General features: G+C 41.1%; 1 long non-coding RNA gene across 1 annotated transcript in view; it reads left to right on the top strand.

The window, feature by feature from the left end:
• The first annotated feature begins 5,318 nt into the window (after positions 1–5,318).
• Positions 5,319–20,520, top strand: part of LOC143277926 (uncharacterized) — a 47,590-nt gene continuing 32,388 nt past the window's right edge. Inside the window, exon 1 of the long non-coding RNA XR_013053808.1 lies at positions 5,319–5,384. This is a non-coding gene — a long non-coding RNA (uncharacterized LOC143277926). The remainder of the gene's footprint in view (positions 5,385–20,520) is intronic.

Here is a 20,520-nt window from a genome sequence, read left to right on the forward strand (position 1 = left end):
AACAACAACACAGCAGCAACAACACAGCAGCAACAACAACACCAACACAGCAGCAACTACAACACAGCAGCAACAACAGCATAACAACAACAACAACACAGCAGCAACAACAACACAGCAGCAACAACAACAACACAGCAGCAACAACAACAACAACATCAACACAACTACAACAACAACAACTCAGCAGCAACAACAACAACAGCAACTACAACACAGCAGCAACAACAACATAACAACAACACAGCAGCAACAACAACAACACAGCAGCAACAACAACAACTCAGCAGCAGCAACAACACAGCAGCAACAACACAGCAGCAACAACAACACCAACACAACAACAACAACACAGCAACAAAGCGACATAGCAACAACAACACAGCATCAACAACGACAACAGAGCAGTACCTTGCCGCTGTGTGGCGGGACGTCCTTGTGCTTGTCGTGGAGTTCCTCCACACGCTCCTTCAGCCCACAGAAGGCCAGAGTCACGGAGGACAGGGCGTGCTGGTCTGTAGAAACTGGAGCCTCCGGCACGGGTCGGCAGTGCCAGTAACGATGGTGGCGCTGTGTGCACACTTGCCACCAGCCGACTCCAGCGGTCAGCCCCCGTGGTTCCTGTGTCTGCCTGGGATGGCAGACGTAGCAGTGACTGTTGGAGCAGGTGTTTGAATCATTGTTGTTGTCGTCTGCGGCCAGGTCATCGCAACAATCCTGTTGTTCACTACAGGCGTTGTCGAGGTTGAGGAAGTGGTGGTTAATCTGCTCCACGGTGTCTGCATCGACACAAAGGACGGACGTGTTCAGTGCTGCGTCCATCCCTGACGACTGACCGTTTCTGTCGGACAGATATAAGTAAGCAACATCCCTGCGAAAGCGCAGTGTTTCGCTCAGGCCAGCTGATGAAGGCTGCTCTCCGGTCGTGTCACCCCTGTTTGGAGAGTTCTTTCTGCGTGCACCACTGCTGGCACAAGAACGAAACAATGAACTCCCCCCCTGCGTACAGCATAAGCGAGTGCAAGATCTGACACACGCTTTCTGTGCTGTTGGACAGTTGTCGCCACCAGGTTTCTGCCCACATTCCTCAAAGGAATCACTCTTTTGGCTGAAGCACGGCTCTGAACGCGTCTGAGACAGGCCAACGTCCTCAGGCATTTGTGAATCCACAGACTGGCGTTTCCGGACTCTGTGCTGATATACTTCTGTTTCAGACAGGTTCGAATCTCCTGGAGCAGGAATGTGACTTCCAGAAGAAAGCGTCTGCCCAAACTGATCGATACGAGGTTGGATTGTCTGACGGCTGCACATTTCAGAAGTGTTTGGGTGCTGAGGAGGGCAGACGTTTGGCTGAATGTTGTCAGGGTGTGTACCTCTTGTCTCGGGACAGAACTCATTCCACTGGAAACTGGAACTGAGACATACAGTGGGAACATTCCCGCCCAGATCTACAGCAGGAATAAAGTTGATGCTTCTGTTTCTGTTCTCTGAAGGCAGTTCCTTGGCAGCTAGAGTAAGGTCATATTCATCTGTTTTGAGATCTAAGTCAATCTGATCCAGAACAGAGACAAACGCAGTTTCAGACGGCTCCAAAACCGCATCTCTCAAGAAGTCATACAAATGACTGTCGTGGCTCTGGTCATTTCCACTGTCACAGTATGACTGATTCTGCGCCGAAAATGCTTGCTGCTTGCTCGTTCGTGAGCTGTGTGGCTGTTGATACACTTGATCTGGGAACTGCCTTCTCTGAGTTGAAATTTCAGCACTGCACATGTGCTGGAGTGGAGTGTAGTCCTCTGCATTAGTGATCCCCTGTCCATCACTCTCGTCGCTGTGGTTTTCAGTACGATTATCACCTATGCCACAATGACGGCGATACTTGCTGACACTGTGACCGTGCGTTACTTCTGAACCAGGTGGTAACCTCAAGTCACATGTCTTCTTGCGTGCCTCAGGTGAGAAGCCGACATTGTCTTTTCGTGGTGATGCCATGTTTCCAGAGGAGTTGATGCTTCTTGAGGGAATGGTCTTGCGCACACCGCCACCAGAGAAGTTCCGAGAGTTACAGTGCTGGCCTGGCTGACTGGGTCCTGACGACGTCGTGTTTTTATCGTGAAATGAACGCGCATCATTCGCTCCCTGCCTTTGGTTGCAGCCTGAAGCGGTGCTGAACACTTTGCGGGTGAGGGACGGGGAAGACGTTGTGCTACATACCACAGTTTCAGGCACCGGACAACAGCTTTCATACAATACATTTCTGAAGTTCACATTCCGATGTTTTTCCTGTCCATTGTGGTTACTGTTGGGTCTTTGATAAGGCGGTGGCCAGTGTGACGGAGACATGACCTGGCTTCTGGAAGCAGACTGTTTTTTCTGGTCATATGTAGCAGACGACATTGCTCTTGGTCTGTCTGTCTTACCTGATGGTTTACGGGTGTGAACATTAGCTCGTCCAGACTCGTCGGCGACTGTTTTTCTATCACTCCCTTCACCAGTCTCCTTCGTAGAATCCTCTGCTTCATGATGGAAAAGCTGTCTGTGTGGTGATTCTGAAACTGGCTGAAGACCGACCGACGCACCCAAAGACGACGACGTTGGTTCAGGTGTCACTTCACCGAAATGCCCATCGCCAGGCAGCGGCAAACACGACACAAGACGATGCAAGTTCATGGCGTCAGTCATGCTGGTGGTTGGTAATGTCGGAAGATATCCAGGTGACGAGGGCCTGGTTTCAGAACTTTCTGTGGTGCCAACCAGTGGCGCTGTTTCGGCCGCAGAACGATCTGTGGTTGAAGACGGAACAGTCATTGCATCTGACAGGCCACTCGCTACCTCCTTGCAAAGGAAATCAAGCAGCTCCGCCGACAGTTTTTCAGCATCGTCTGGTTCAGTCAGGTCAGTTTTCTGTTTCTGTGACGTGACGTCTTCATCGGCAGTCCTCGTTTTCCTGGCCACAGGTTTCCCGGCGTCATGCTTTCTGCTGTCTCTTCTGACGTGGGCCTGGTTCTGACGCTGCTTCCTGCCTGTCACTGGACGGACCCTGTTCTTGTCACTTTCCTTGTGCCGGCCCAGTCTGATTCCTGAAGACAACGCAAGGATTGGGCTTTTCCTTGGGGCACTAGAGCTATGTGTGTACTGCATACAGTCTAAAAACAAACACACACACACACACACAGACACACACAGACACACACACACACACACACACACACACACACACACACACACACGCACACACAAAGAACCAAGCACACACAAAAAGTGACTACTTGATCTCAGAATTTGAATTGTATGTCTTTTTATTCCGAAGCGCATCTGCTTGAAGCATTAAAAACGTGAAACGTGTTCAAAATGGAAAAAAAAGAACTGGCAGAGAATTATTTCAGGGAATCAGCTCTGCATTCACATCAAAAGAATACGTTCGTGAACGTGTACACAGGCGGTAACAATCAAGTGCATCATCTGACATGAAATTAGAACAAAGTATATACATGGGCATGTTTCATGCTTCTTTAACAAGATCAGACTTCGTGCTTATCAAATCGATTTTCATTTATTATGATAGTATATATTATTACATTTCTTTCTTATTTTTTTCTTTGAACAACTTAGTGTTTTGTCTTGAATGATTCGAAACAAAGTATAGTTCTATTTTTTGTTTTTGTCGTCTCGGGTCTCACATTAGCTCATTTTGTCAGAAGCCTTTTGAGAAAGTATCGTGCCTTACCATTAAACCAATTCAATTCCATTCAAAAGACTTAAATTGACTGCTTCAAATGCAGTTAAAACAAATATTTTTTCCTAGGTTTCTCGGCCCATTCAAATGCTTATCAACGTCCACGAGTAAGTAAGTGAAATAAAAATAAGTGAATGACTCATACACCCTTCTTTGATTTTATTATTATGTATATAAGAATCTTCATGAAAAAGGGAAACATTCAGGTTAGAAAAGATAAACTTTTTACAGACGCGACGCCAACAGCTGAGAAGTCCATGAAAAGTTAAAACTGTCATTTTAAGCATATATTTTAAGCATACACCCCTTCGGACCCCCCCACCCCCCCCACCCCCCCCTTCAAATTAAAACACTCATACACACTGCACACCTGTACGCATTTATGTATGTGTAGGTGTGAATGCACATAGACAGACAGACAGACACACACACACACATACAGACACACACACACGTATCTGTCCTATGTACCCACATGCAGAATCTCCTGGATACATCTGAAAGATTTGGCAAAATAGTCTTTTTTGATCCTGACGACTGATTTACAATCTGATAGAAGTCACACATGGAAGCAATTTGCAAACACAAGAAGCCAAGCATTTGGAAAGATGGGACGTTCATAAGCTGAAAGACTTAGACTCTAGCCAGTCCCTTTACTTTTCTTCCTTCTTCTTCTTCCATAAAATCTTCCCAATCAACAGGCTGTTATCATGAGACTGAAACGGGGGATCTGCTTAAAAAGAAAATTTAATCATATATATATATATATATATATATATATATATATATATATATATATATATATATATATATATATATTCCGCTTCCTATTTTTTATCACGAGATTACTCACATTCATACCACAAAGTGACACCCCCCACCCCTACTTTGCCTACTCACTAGCCTACACACACACAAAAAAAGGGTAAAAGCTTAGTGTGGAGCTGCCAGCAGACTACCACGGTCGCTTTTCATCCATTACTATGGACTAGCTGACCCCAGGTTGCAGCAGGTAACTCAGGCCCGCAACATCCTTCCACTCATCCATTCACACAACGAGACTTCCTCCTCCCCCCACGACCACTGCCACTGCTTACTACTGCTGCTGCTGCCACTACCACCACCACTACTGCTACAAAACAAAGCATGCTTACCTCCAAGGGACATTCCAGCACTGAGACATTTCTGAAACCGACAGTAACGGCAGCTGGTGCGCATGCGTGGGTTTATGCAGCAATTTCTCGACATGCTGCAGACATAGGCTGGGTACTCTGCCAAACTCCGCCGAAAGAACTTCTGGGTAACAGAAAGAAAGAAAGAAAGGAGAGGAAGAAAGAAAGAAAAGCAGAAACGTCAAAAACGTACGAACCAGTAAAAGGATAAATAAGTGTGATGAAAGTCACCACATCAAAAGAGACGTTTTTTCGTGTGGCATTACACTTTGTTTGAAAGAGGCAATTTTGTTATGTGCGTAGTTGCACGAGGCGCATGGGGCGTTTGAGTGAACATTTTTTTTTTCTTATACGGATGCTCAGGTGAGGGCTCAGGTGGATGCGTGGTCTTTGGCACAACTTGTTTGTCACCGAACCTGTGTGGCTGTTCGGCTTACAGCCGCAGAGAACTTTGGCTCTGGGACTCAAGTGCTCAGGTGAGAGTGAAAAAAACCCAAAACAAACAAACAAACAAAAAACAGAATAATTCTGGTGTTTATCTTTATACATTATTATAGCGTCGATGGATTAATTTGGATAAGTGAATATGTATGTGCATTTGATGGTCGTTTTGCTTTTTGCTCTTTTAAAAAACGCAATGTTATATTATCATACTGTTTCTAAACTTGGCAATAAGATTCCTTTCTGTCAATGTTTATGATATCATTGCTGCTGTGACAGGGAGAAAAGAACATTTCGTTTACACTTGATTTTACCTAATCTTTGTATCATTGTTAGAATGATCTCCACTGAGACTTTCTTAACGCTTAATGTGGCGAAAGCCTTGAGATGGCCTTAGTGGTCGGCGAGGCTCTAAGCACCATAATTTGATTTGATTTGATTCTTCGTAACGCTGGAATAATGGAATATAAATTTGTAATATGTAATTACTAACGCTTGCTTGGAAAACATGTATGATTGGATTCGAAAGACAGAAAGAGGCTAAAAGATATTACTACTATGAAGACAATAGCTAAGGAATTATGACTTTATAATTTATATAATTTATAATTGACTTTTTTAGCTCAATGTGGGCGGTGGTGGGCGTTCTAGTGTGAGGTCATTGTCTCTGTCCTGAAGTGGTATGCTAAGTTAATTTTGACCGAATAAGTGATGTAGATAGGCGCAAAAGTGTTTATCTTGTCCCCAAGATTGCTTATTTATCACCTTTAAAAAGTTTAGCGTTTTTCTAGCTTTTGTTAGAATATTTTCTATATGATAATTCCATGTTAGTTTTGTTAGATATGCTCCAATGAATTTCACTACCTTTCTATATCTAAGGGATGCATCATTCATCTTAAAGATAGGCATATTCATTGCATCTGATCCACTATTAAAAGGCATCACATGGGATTTTTCAGTGGACAACTGCAAGACGTTTTCAATCATATAATCAGAAATTGTTTAGTTCGTTTTGATATAGCCTTTTTGTACAGTTCGGAGATCTGGCAGGTGAACACTTTTTGCTACTTTCATCCAAATATGACATCAGCGTACTGTCCAACATTAAGATACTAAATAATAAAGGAGCAATAACAGACCCTTGGGGGATACCCATTTGTAGCTGCCTTGTAGAAGAATAAGTATTGCCTGTTTTTTTCGAATTTGCCTATTTAGGAAACGTGTGAATAGAATAGAATAGAATAGAATATATTTTGTCATGATACCGTAAGGTTTATAAGACATAAGTGCAATGGTAAATGAATGAACGAATGAAAAAACACAATTAATAAAACACACAATCAGTTAATGCAGTAAATTGCTGCAGCATTCATAAACAAATTTTCCCAATCTTGTTTGTATATATTCATCTGTTAGCATCACCTGACTGGGAATATGTCCTGTGTTATTCGAATTTTGAATATCCTTTAAAAATTGTTGCCTTAAGGTCTTATATTTAATACAATGATCAAGATGGATTTCGTCTTCCAGGATGTTACACTTGTTGCACAATCTGTCTTATTGTGGAATATTCAAATATCTACCTTTCTCAATCTTTGTGTCACGCGCGCTTATTCTGAGTTTCGTTAAAGCTTGTCTGTGTTTTGTATCTGATATATTTAAAAGATAGGTTTGTTTTGTACTCTGCTACAATCGTATTGTAAAATTTTAGCTTTAATGTTTTTTTCTCTTTTATCTTTCCAGTATTTGATATATTCATTTTCTAATTTTTTATACACGACGTATTTCAGTCTATGTACGCTGAATGTGAATTGATTTTTCCAAATGTGATCAAGGCCTGTAATTTCGAGTATCTTTTTAACAAATATCAACCATGGGGAAGTTGTATTTTCTTGTTGGTACATGGACTTATATATTTTGTTGACGAGGGAAGTTTCTGGTAATTGAATAATGTGAATCCAATATGTAATAATTTGGCACATTATCTTTAAACTTATTGGGAATCTGCCCAGTTCACCTGACACATGAAGCACCATAGCTTTTTTGTGTACTCCAAGTATTTGCTTACAGAATTTAATATGTCATTTTTCATGTGGAAACTTATTCGATAAGCAGTCGTCAAAAAGATGTGCTAAATCGAAAGAATCATCCGATTTGACTTGGTAAGGTAACCATACCTCCGCCCCATAAATCGATATTGGCGTTATCAAAGTATCATATAGTTTAGGGGGGTGTGTGTGTGTGTGTGTGTGTGTGTGTGTGTGTGTGTACTCATCTGGTATCCCATCCAGTAAAAAGCCCTTAAATCTTCCGAGGCCTAAAACAACGAAGGCAGATGGGGACAGTGGCTTCTGGCCGGGACTCGCTGCCCTCCAGTCTGCATAACACTCCGAGACTGACAGAATTTCTGATCATTCTCAAGACATATTGTGCCCAGCATTCCCTTTGGTATATTAAAACATTCTTTCTCTCTGTATCTCTGTCTCTCCCTCCCCCTGCGTGTGCCTCTCTGTCTGTCTCTTTGTCTGTCTGTGTCTCTGTCTGTCTCTCTCTGTCTCTCTCTGTCTGTCTCTCTTTGTCTCTCTCTGTGTCTGTGTTTGAGTCTCTCAATGTCTGTTTGTGTGTCTGTCTCTCTGTGTGTCTGTCTCTCCCTCCCCCTGTCTCTCTGTCTCCTTTTCTCTCTGTCTCTCTCTCTGTCTCTTTCTTTCTGTCTGTCTCTGTCGCTCCCTTGTCTTTCTTTTTTCTGTTTCTCTTCTTTCCTCTCTCTGTCTCTGTCTCTCTCTGTCTCTCCCTCCCCCTGTGTGTCTCTCCTCTCTCTTCTCTCTCTCTCTGTCCCTATCTCTCTTCTCTTCTCTCTCTCTCTCCTCTCCTCTCTCTCCTCTGTCTCTCCCTTCCCCCTGCGTGTCTCTCGTCTCTCTCTCATCCCCACAATCCTATCACCATAATCAAAACTGATGGCATTGCCATATGATCATAACGATAAGTCAATTGTGGCCATGACAGCAGCAACAAAAAACAAAAACAAAAAACCACAAAAAAGCGAAGATTACAACGATGATGGTGATGACAATGACGATGTATAGTTAAACGACACAGATAACGATGATCGCTATCGATAATCAGCATCGTCGCCGCCCACATCATCATCATCGTCATCATCAATATCGTCGACACTGTTGTAATCATGACCCACCTTGCAACCTTCGCACGACTCAACACCAAAGTGTACGCCGTTCGCAATGTCTCCACACACGGCACACAAAACCTGATTCTTGGCTGGGCTGATCGTCTCCGGTTTTTCTGAGAAACAATAGCAAACACAGTGAATCAGTCAGTCACTTTATTGTCTGATTCAGAGTGCAGAAATTCCTCAGGCTCGCCGTAAAGAAATTAAATACTTGATTTAAGAGACAGTAGCTTCTAAAAGTGAAGACGCATTCCATCACTAAATCAAAGCACACCAACATGGCGGTAAAGAGTATGGGGCGAGGGACGGAAGGGCGTTGCACTATCAACATCACAGTTGAATTGCTAACAAGATAAATACGAAGGTTCGACATACAAACATACTAAAATCTTAATCTCGAAATTAATCTTGATTATACACACACACACACAGACACACAGACACACACAGACACACACACACACACACACACACACACACACACACACACACACACACACACACACACACACACACACACACACACACACACACACACACACACACACACGTATCCTTCTAAAATGATGGACAAGTGAAGGCGGGGAAGTGGGTCGGATGAACTGATGGTCGAACTGCTACGAATGACGATGACACAGATACTTACATAGCGCCTATCCTCGGTCGGAGACCAAGCTCAAAGCGCTTTTACAAACATGCGGTCATTTTGCACAACAGGCTGCCTACGATAGGTATGGATACTTCATATAGCGCCTATCCTCGGTCGCAGACGAAGCTCAAAGCGTCTAACAATCATGGAGCCATTTGCACAACTGGCTGGTCTACCTGGATAGAGCCGAATGACAACTGTCACTGGGCGCTCATCATTCGTTTCCTGTTTCATTCAATCAGTTTTCATTCTCGCACACATGCACCACTCAGACAGACATGTAACATTTTACGTGTATGATCGTTTTGTTTGTTTATCCCGCCATGTTGGCAATCATACCCCGTTTTCGGGAGAGGGGGAGGGGGTTACGGGGGAGAGGGGTCGGGGGTGGGCAGGGGTGTGTGCATGCCAGGTATGTCCTTGTTTCCATAACCCACCGAACGATGACATGAATTACAGGATCTTCAACGCGCGCATTGGATCTTCTGCGTGCGTTTTCACACGAAGGGGGTTCAGGCACTAGCAGGTCTGCACATATGTTGACCTGGGAGACAAATGTGTGTGTGAGGGAGTAGGGGGTGAGCAGGCGCGCGCGCGCGTGTGTGTGTGTATGCGCGCTATACGTTATTACTTCTTATTTGAGTACATTGCATTCTGAAATAGCTGGACGGTTTATTTTTTATTTATGTTTTTAGCTTTTGTACGTTTGGAAGCAAGTTTTTGTGCCACACACCGTATCATATTCTTGTTCCTTAGTTTATTTTACGTGTTTTTTGTTGTTGTTGTTTTTATGTTGTTGTAATTATTGTAAAGTTCCTTGAGCGTTGGGGGGTGCTTTATAAAGATGATGATTGTTATTGATATAAATGACACAGACGGGACTTGACTTCCGCCTACCGTCGAGGAGGATGTGTTTCGTGAGAGCTCTGACAACACTTTTTTTTCAGCAGGAGAAAGGGTAGGGAAGGAGAAAGCGTGCAGTGAATGCAGTGTCGTTGGCAATGGAGTAGCGTGAATAACTCGACGTTTGGCGAGCGGGGCGCAATGTGCTCAAGATTCACAGAAAGATGAACTTTTAATTTTTGCAAGTTACCCTTCAGTTTAACACTTGTGATGGCAACTTCAAACAAAAATAATGGGCACAACTATCTCTAAGTATTTGGGGAATAAAGGAGGTGCAAAAAGGAAACCATCTTCGTCGTCGTCATCGACCAGTGACTTGTGTGTTAGTCCGGAGCAAACTAAAGACAGTAGCAGAGCAAATCAATACAGTAAGAAGCAGAAGAAAGATACTGAATGTACAGCAGAAGAAATGGCCTGGCAGGAAGCTATATATGAATTAAAAGCTGCCGTGACGAAACTCTATAAGAAAGAGGACATCCAGCGATTAAAAGAAGAAATGACTGAAGTGAAAGAATTCAAAAGAATTGCTACATCTTTAGAAAACAAAACTGATAAACTGGAGAGTAGAATTTTCAATATTGAAACCAACAAAGACAAACTTGCGGCTGAAGTGAGCCAACTACGTCAAGAAAACGCAAAACTCAGGACCAGCTCACCCGCAACTACAAAGAACTCGACAATTTGAGAAACAGCACCAACGACCAGGAGCAGCACGGGAGACAGTGGAACATCCGAGTCTTTGGTGTCCGTGAGGCCCAGGGCAGGAGATGCCTGAGGACTGCGTGAAGAAGTGCCTCAGCATCTTCACAGAGAAGCTGGAGGTTCCAGTGTCAGCCAGCGACATCGAGATCGCGCACCTGCACCGGGAAAGTCGGCGCGGGAGGAGGCAGACCCCGCCCCATCATCGTGCGCTTCATGTCCAGGGGGAAGAGGGGCCAAGTGCTGACAGCTCGTCGCAAGTTAAAGCAGACAGGCATCACTGTAGGTGAGGACCTTACCCAGACTTTTTTTCTTCTTGAAACAGTTTTCAATGGTAATCTTATCATTTTCACTCAAAGGCCAAACTGAAACTTTGGACAGAACCGATTTTGGATGCAGACGACAAAAAAAAAAAAAAAAAAAAAAAAAAAAAAAAAAAAAAATCAATAGACCGACTTGACACCCAGACAGGCTATTTTTAGACTGACACTGATTGACAGATGCCAACACCTGGCAACTGGCGTGAACATGGTCACATTGCACAGCTCCGATATTGGATTTTTTGACATGCTGTTTTGAATTTTACAATACTCGCATAATTTGCGTCTGAACTTTTAGATATTTTGTAGAGCTGTCGATAATACCCTAAGGTTACTGTGTAAAAATTTTCAATGAATTCGGTTTCTCAATCACTGAGAAAATACTTATCAAAAAGCTGTTCACTTTTTTGGGGACACCCGATGTATATTTGAGCAAGGCACTGGAACCCTTCGAAACACACACACACACACACACATGACACGCTGAATAGATAAGAGGCACAAAGAGAAATCCTGCGTTACATCAGATGGTTATCTTATTCACATATCGAAATGTGTTGTATCAGTTGTTGTTTTTTTGTGTGTTCTTTTAACCCATCACACATGCACGTGCGCGCACGCGCACACACACGCACACGCACACACCGTGTGTGCATATATTTATTGTGTGTGTGTGTGCACGTGAGTACGCTCATTTGGCGTTGAAAAAAAGGGAGGGAAGGAGGGGAAAAGAAAAACAAAAACAAAAAAAGAGAACATTTTGCGATTGCAGTTTGATGAGCTTAGCACTGAAAAGTAGAGAGTTCACAATGAACGGAAAGTTCGTGACTAATGAACGCACACACACACACACACACACACACAGGGAGGGGAGAGAGAGAGAAAAGGATTCGAGCTACACGGGCAAGGAGAAGAAAAGGAGAAAGAAGTGGAAAATAAATGCGAAGCTTTGCACTTTTGTAAACATTCTTTTCCATATGAGTGGTGAGTTCACAAGGAACGAACAATCCGTGGTGTGCACGCAAAAAAGAGAGGGGAAAAAAAGGAAAAGAAACAGGATGTACCGCGGATGCCTTCAGGTTAACATTTGTTGTATTTTGCAATTGTTCGCTCGATAATTTTGTACACGGAGTAGTCGCCAAATGTACTTTGTAAAATGAAATTTTTGTGTGCCTGCTTCTTTATTTATTCATCTACGTGCTACTTTTCATTTTAAACAGAAAATGTGCATGTGGGAATGTATTCATTGTTAATGTAATCGAAATGCGGCTGTTTGATTACAGAGTGAAAAAATGTTATTGGCTCAATGTAATAGTTATTCTGCACTCTGTGTCAACCAGTGCAGTTTGGTTGTTCCATGATGATGCGACTTACCAAACTATGTGGCACGAGCCTTCAAATAAGCATTCAAAGCAGGGCATTAAGAGGAGAGTGTTTTTTTGTGTTTTTTTGTGTTTTTTTGTTCTTGTTTTTTGTTTTTTTTTTGCTTTTTTTTTGTCGTCGTTTTTAGTTGTTGTTGTCTTTTTTGGTGTCTTTTTTATTTATTTTTTTATGTTTATTTTTTTAACATAATCTTAATGATGCTTTTTTATCATCGTTGTTGCTAGACAACCCCTGACCCATCCCCACCTCCTCGTTGATGGTTTGGATTATGAAACGTAAAGACACGCATGCACACACGTACACGCGCGCACACACACACACACACACACACACACACACACACACACACACACACACACACACACACGCACACGCACACACACAGAGGGGAGGGGAGGAGAGTCAATAGGAGAAAATAGAAACAAAAAACAGCGATAGAGAGGTTATAGACATGTCTCTACTCGTGCTCCCGCACCTTTCCCACTTTTAACCTTGGATGCTGGTGTTTGGCAGATATGTATGCCGGTGGGGTTTTTGTTTGTTTGTTTGTTTGTTTGTTTTTTGTGCTTTTTTGTGTTTTTTATGTGTGTGTATCATATACGATTCAGTATTGTTTTATATACTTGATGGCGAAACACTGACAGAAAAAAATATCCTAAGCTTTGGTACAGGAATATGACTGTACTGGTAAACCTTTTTTTTCTGTACTTTTCCTTTTCGGATTCTACGGAATCAGAATCAGTCGCTCTTAGCCCTGGTTTGGCTCTGTGCAGTCAGCTTGGCTAAGGACGACAGTGATAGTGTGTAAATGTTGATGCTATGTCCATTTGTATTATTATTGTTATTATATTGACGTTTTACTTTTTTGTGCCCATCGCTCGCTTGCGCCAGCCAGGCAAATTACCTTTTTTGACACTTTTATACTATGGTGTCAATTTCTTTTTAAATAATTATTTGTCTGTATGTGATTATTATTCACTTTTCTATATCGGTATTTACTTCTCCCAAATGGATGAATATTGTTTTGCTTCCTTTTGTTCTACTAATTGATATTAGTATACACATTTTTTTTCATTTTTATGTCTGTTTAACAGAATATATTATGGGTGGAAATCACTTTCGAAGAAAGGGGGTACGATGTATACAGACAAAAAATACCACTTCTCGATGCGTAACCTTAAGATATCATCTCTAAACTGCCAGGGGTTGGGAAATTTTCAGAGAAGGAAAGACGTCTTACAGTATTTAAGACAAAAGCAATATTCGGTATACTTTTTACAAGACACACATTCTACTAAGGAGATGGACAGACAGATCAGGGCAGAATGGGGTTATAACTGTGTTTTTTGGTCGAATAATTCTAGATCACAAGGGGTAGCTATTCTGTTAAATAATAACTTTGAGTTTCAAATACAAAAAACGATTATAGACATTCAGGGTAATTATATATTTCTGATCTTACAAAACATTTAACATGGAAGTTCTTTTGGTCAATGTGTATGGACCTAACAAAGACCACCCTGTATTTTATTTTATTTTTTTATAATAAATTCGGACTAAGATTGAAGAACAAGCTATTGATAATGTAATCATAGGAGGTGATTGGAATTTAGTTATGAATCCTAGTTTAGACTATTACAACTATAAACATGTAAACAATATGGCAGCACAAGAAACAGTAATAAAGATGATGGATAAGTTACAGTTAGTAGACATATGGAGAGATTTAAATAATGAGGTTTTAAGATACACCTGGAGGAGACCAACCCCCTTACAACAAAGCCGTCTTAATTTCTTTTTATTGTCTGACAATCTGATTACCAATGTTAAGGATGCAAATATCACCTATGGTCACAGAAGTGACCATTCTTTAATTACAGTTGATCTACAATTTAACACAGAACCCAGAAAAAAAAACATTTTGGAAATTTAATTCATCTTTACTTAGGGACAACGAATATGCAGAGCTAGTGAAAGAAACAATAGAAAAAGTAAAGGCCCAATATGCAGTGTTACCGTATTCAAGAGAAAACTTAGGCAAGATACCCAATAATGAAATTCAGTTAACCATAAGCGACCAACTCTATCTGGATGTGTTATTAATGGAAATAAGAACTAAAACAATACCTTTTGGTATTAGAAAGAAAAGACAGTTTATAGAAAAGGAGGAAACACTAGAAAAAGAAATACAGCGAATCGATAAAGAAATTTCTGTAATCTAGAAAAAAGACATTTTGTAAGTAAACAAATGTTGAAATTGATTACACCCCAAGGTAATATTTTGACAGAAACAGACGAGATCTTAGAGGCGACAGACTTTATTATGAAGACCTATACAGAGAACAGGAAGTAAAAGACATAGACATTAGCAGTTACGTTAAAAGTTTGCCCAGTCTGGATGAATTTGAATCAGAGCAACTAGAAGGATTTATAACAAACAGGAAGCCATATAAACACTAAGAAGAATGCAAAACGATAAGAGTCCAGGCACAGATGGAATGACTGTAAACTTCTATACTTTTTTTTCTGGAAAGACATAGGGGATTTTATAGTTAGATCACTGAATGGTTTTAAAACGGGAGAACTGTCAATTACACAAAAAGAAGGGATAGTTACATGTTTACCAAAGGGAGATAAACCAAGAGAATATTTACAGAACTGGAGACTTATTTCGTTGCTAAACGTCGCTTATAAGATAGGATCTGCATGCATAGCTAATAGAATCAAGAAAGTTCTATCAAAGTTAATACACGAAGATCAGAGAGGTTTTATTCCAGGTAGATATATTGGTGATAACATAGGAACCCTGTATGACATTATGCATTACTTAGAAATTGAATATCGTCCAGGCTTGTTAGTATCAATAGATTTCGAAAAAGCATTCGATTAATTAAATTGGTCATATATGAACACAGTATTAAAAGCCTGTGGATTTGGTTTAGATTTATGCAAATGGATTCACACTTTTTACAAGGATATAAAATGATATGTCATTGTGAACGGTAAAGTATCCAAAGGCTTGAAAATACAAAGAGGATGCCGCCAGGGAGATCCAATCTCACCCTATCTGTTTGTATTATGCTCAGAAATCCTGGCGTGCAAGATTAGGGAAGATGATGAAATTAAAGGTATAAATTTCTTAGATACCATCTTTAAAATTAGTCAGTTTGGTGATGATACGACATTCACATAAGATGGAGATAAAGAATCATATGAAAAGTTGTTTGAAACACTAGAGGGTTTTGAAGAATTTTCAGGGCTAAAAATTAACTATGATAAAACACTGAATGTCTGGTTAGGAAGAATGAAAAACTCAAAACACCGGTATCTACTGGAAAAGAAAATGAAATGGAACCCCCTAAAATATAAATTTTTAGGCATTTGGTTCACGGAAAATCTATCAAAAATAACTGAAGTGAATACAAGAGATAGATTGAGAGAAGCTATGAAGCTTTTCAAGATTTGGTCAAAACGTATATGTACACCCCTTGGTAGAACAACTATTTAAAATCACTTATACTTTAAAAACTAATTTACTTGTGGATTCCTCTCCCCAATCCCCCGGACAAAGAGATAAATCAACTGTAGAAACTGTGCTATGAATTTATATGGGATGATAAAAAAGATAAGATAAAAAGAATATGTACAGTACATAATATTGGAAAAGGAGGTTTGGGTATTCCAAATATAAAAAAGTATATAGAGGCTCTAAAATATCATGGATTAGGAAACTACACACGGGAACAGCAAAGTGGAAAAAAAACGCTCTTAGTCAAACCCCCAGAAATCAACTCCCTGGATCTGTATGGACCAAGAAAATTTGTAAACGTTGAATGTAATAGATTCTGGAAAGATATATATTGGGCATATGAGAATTTTACAAAACATGTTAGGTTAAATGAAGCACAAGAGGCACTCCTAGAACTACTTTTTCATAACGACAAATTTAAAGTTGGTAATAAGACAGTTTATTTAAAAAACTGGACAAGTAAAGGTATCTTTTCTGGTTAGAGATATTGTAGATCAAAAAGGGTGCTTCCTTTGTCATAAAGATTTCACAGAAAAATATTATGTTAAAGTTAATTATTTACTGTATATTGGATTTATACGTTCCATTAAAAGTTACTTAAGCACAAACGATATTACTATCACAGACAAAACTTGCAATAAAGAACCAAAAGCACTGCAGATAATAGCTAATGTTAAGAAAGGATCTAAAATATATTATGATATATTACCTGAACCAATTTTTATATATAATATAAATTCTTTTATCAAGTGGGAGCAAAATCTAGATATTGCAATAAATTGGGATACCACTATGAAACAAGTGAAAAATATAAAGGAAGTAAGATTGAAATGGTTCCAGATTAGAATATGTTATGGTATATTGGTTACAAACAAAATACTAAAAAAATGGGTATAATAAATAGCGACATGTGCAATTTCTGTAAAAATGAAATAGATAGAATTCAATACTACTTGTGGCACTGTGCACTTACCCAGCTCTTTTGGGGGACTTAGAGAATGTCTCGAAGGAAAAGTGTGAATATTGTGCAAATGTGGCATTGCATATAGAGTTAGTATTATTTGGAAATGATGATATTACAAAAACAAATGAAATATTTGACTATATCATTCCAGTAGCAAAACATTTCAGTTATAAATGCAGAATAAGTAAAATCAAATCATGTATAAAGTACTTCCTAACATACCTAAGAAACATATATAAAACCGAAAAATATATACACTCGATGGAAACGATGTCCATGGCATTTTCTAGAAAATGGAACCCATACATAAAAATGATTGAAGGCAACGAGGAGGAGGAAAGACAACCACGAATGTAACGTTTGTTCTTTTATTCATTAATTTTTTCATTTCATTTATTTACTTTTTTATGCAGTGCATATGACTTTTTTATTTCTGTTTTTTTTTCTGTATAAAAACAATGTTGTGGTGTTGTTTTCCTGATTTATTGTTTAAATAATGCATAATACCAAATAATACTATTAATAATTACAAATACTATTTTTGTCTGTCTGTCTGTCTGTCTGTCTGTATGTATGTATGTATTTAATGTTAAACTCGAATAAAAATGTTTATTTAAAAAAATGTGACACAGACTGACTGGGTGAGCGGCGTACACAGGGAGAGGTATGCCATGGTCTGGGCTGGTAAAACCCCCACGTGCAAAGTAGCATTGGCTAATTTATACCCAGGGTGTACATTACCCAGGGGTAAAGTTCTGCCTATTACACCGGCTGGATTACTCTCTGCATGTAATTTCTCACATACCTGCATTGTAAAAATACCAACATTCGTGTAGACTTAAAAAGGTCCTAGATTTCCGGACACTAAGATATGAAATTTCGTGACAACGGTACTATCCTTTACTGAAGGAAAAAAAAAAGAAGAAAGATTAAATATCGATCTATTTACACAATCTATAAACCTTTATATCTACTTCATTTCTTACCTTTACGAACCATTCCAACGGACAGACATTTCTGGAATCGGCAGTAGGTACAGCGTAGAGAACTGCTGGCCAGAATGTGGCATTTACCATCACAGGAATGTCTGAAGATGGACTGACGCTTCTGTGTGCATCGTATGTAGAAACTCTGGAAGAAAACGGCCAGCCTCGTCATTCACCTTCATATCTGCCCTGACGTCTGAAGTAGAATTCATTCATAATATTTACATTCAGATTCAGTCCCAAAGTCTGAAAAAAATAATTCGTCATTTACCTGCTTAGCAGATGTGGTGCAGCGTATATGAATGATAATCAATTATATGGATGCTTATATAGCGCCTATCCTCGGTCAGAGACCAAGCTCTAAGCGTTTTACAAAGACGGAGTCATTTGCATAACAGGGTTCCAACCTGGGTAGAGCCAACTGACGGCTGCCATTGGGCGCTGATCATTCGTTTCCTATGTCATTTAGTGAGGTTAAAGTCACGCACACAAAACGCACTCAGACGTTTAACATTTTACGTGTATGACCGTTTTGTTTATTTACCCCGCCATGTAAGCAGCCATACTCCGTTTCCGGGGGTGTGCATGCTGGGTATGTTCTTGTTTTCATATCCCACCGAACGCTGGCATGGATTACAGGATATTTAACCTACGTATATGATTTTCTGCTTGCGTATACAAACGAAGGAGGTCCAGGCACAAGGTCTGCACATCTGTTGACCTGAGAGATCGGAAAGAACTCCGCTCTTTACCCACAAGGCGCCGTTACCGAGATTCGAACCCGGGACCCTCAGATTGAAAGTCCAACGCTTTAACCACTCTGCTTTTGCTTCCGTAGTATATGGATTTGTCCGAACGCAGTGACGCCTCCTTGGGTAACTGAACATTGCGAACAAAAACAACAACAACAACAACAAATCCCCGAAAACTTCTTGCCTTGCAAAAAACAAAACAAAAAAAGTAACAATAACCTGCTTGCCTTGCAAAAAAAGAAAAAAGAAAAAAAAAGAAACAAATCTTGCCTTGCAAAAGTAAAAAAAAAAAAAAAAAAAAAGAAAAGGAAAAACAATCCCCCCCCCCCCCAACCTTCTTCCCTTGGAAAAAAAACAAAAAAACAAAATACACAAAAATCAAAACACACACACACACACAAGCCAACTCCTGGCCATCCTCTCACCTTGCACGGCAGACAGACCCATGCCCCGAAGTACCGCCCGCCGGCCTGACCGCCGCACACCTCGCAGGGCCTAGCAGTCGCCACAGTCCGGACGCCACCTCGGTCTTCCGTAGACAGAGACCTGGAGCGGTGGGACACCCTGGTGGTGGTGGCACGTGCAGGGGGTCCGGGCGGAACGTGCTCCTGTCGCGAGCTGACCACGAGGAGGAAGGCGGGGCGCGAGGTGGCCGCTGCTGCACAGCGTGGCGTGGACGAGGTGGAGGAGGAGGAGGAGCTGACGGCGTGGATGATGTCGCCGTCGTGTGTGTACCGCTCTGTGAAGGCCGCCAGCGCGGACAGCGCGCTCCTGGGTGCGGGGACGTCAGCAGCAGTGGTAGATATCGGCGTTCGAAGGCCGACGGTGGCGGGGCCTGCCGTTCGTAAGTCAGCAGCAGCAGCGGTAGTGGTGGTGGTGGTGGAGTGATGCGTTCGCAGGTCGTCAAATTTGGGCATTGCGGTTTGAAGATCAGCAGTAGTGGACGTTGGTTGAAGGTGAACAGCGTTTGAGTTCGCTGGTTGAAGGTGAACAGCGTTTGAAGTTGTTGGTTGAAGGTGAACAGCGTTTGAGTTCGCTGGTTGAAGGTGAACAGCGTTTGAAGTTGTTGGTTGAAGGTGAACAGCGTTTGAAGTTGTTGGTTGAAGGTGAACAGCGTTTGAGTTTGTTGGTTGAAGGTGAACAGCGTTTGAAGTTGTTGGTTGAAGGCGGACAGCGTTTGAAGTTGTTGGTTGAAGGTGAACAGCGTTTGAAGTTGTTGGTTGAAGGCGAACAGCGTTTGAAGTTGTTGGTTGAAGGTGAACAGCGTTTGAAGTTGTTGGTTGAAGTTGAACAGCGTTTGAAGTTGTTGGTTGAAGGTGAACAGCGTTTGAAGTTGTTGGTTGAAGGTGAACAGCGTTTGAAGTTGTTGGTTGAAGGTGAACAGCGTTTGAGTTTGTTGGTTGAAGGTGAACAGCGTTTGAAGTTGTTGGTTGAAGGCGAACAGCGTTTGAAGTTGTTGGTTGAAGGTGAACAGCGTTTGAAGTTGTTGGTTGAAGGCGAACAGCGTTTGAAGTTGTTGGTTGAAGGTGAACAGCGTTTGAAGTTGTTGGTTGAAGGTGAACAGCGTTTGAAGTTGTTGGTTGAAGGTGAACAGCGTTTGAGTTTGCTGATTGAAGGTGAACAGCGTTTGAGTTTGTTGGTTGAAGGTGAACAGCGTTTGAAGTTGTTGGTTGAAGGTGAACAGCGTTTGAAGTTGTTGGTTGAAGGTGAACAGCGTTTGAAGTTGTTGGTTGAAGGCGAACAGCGTTTGAAGTTGTTGGTTGAAGGTGAACAGCGTTTGAAGTTGTTGGTTGAAGGTG

Source organism: Babylonia areolata, chromosome 35, assembly GCF_041734735.1.
Source record: "Babylonia areolata isolate BAREFJ2019XMU chromosome 35, ASM4173473v1, whole genome shotgun sequence".
Taxonomy (NCBI): domain Eukaryota; kingdom Metazoa; phylum Mollusca; class Gastropoda; order Neogastropoda; family Buccinidae; genus Babylonia; species Babylonia areolata.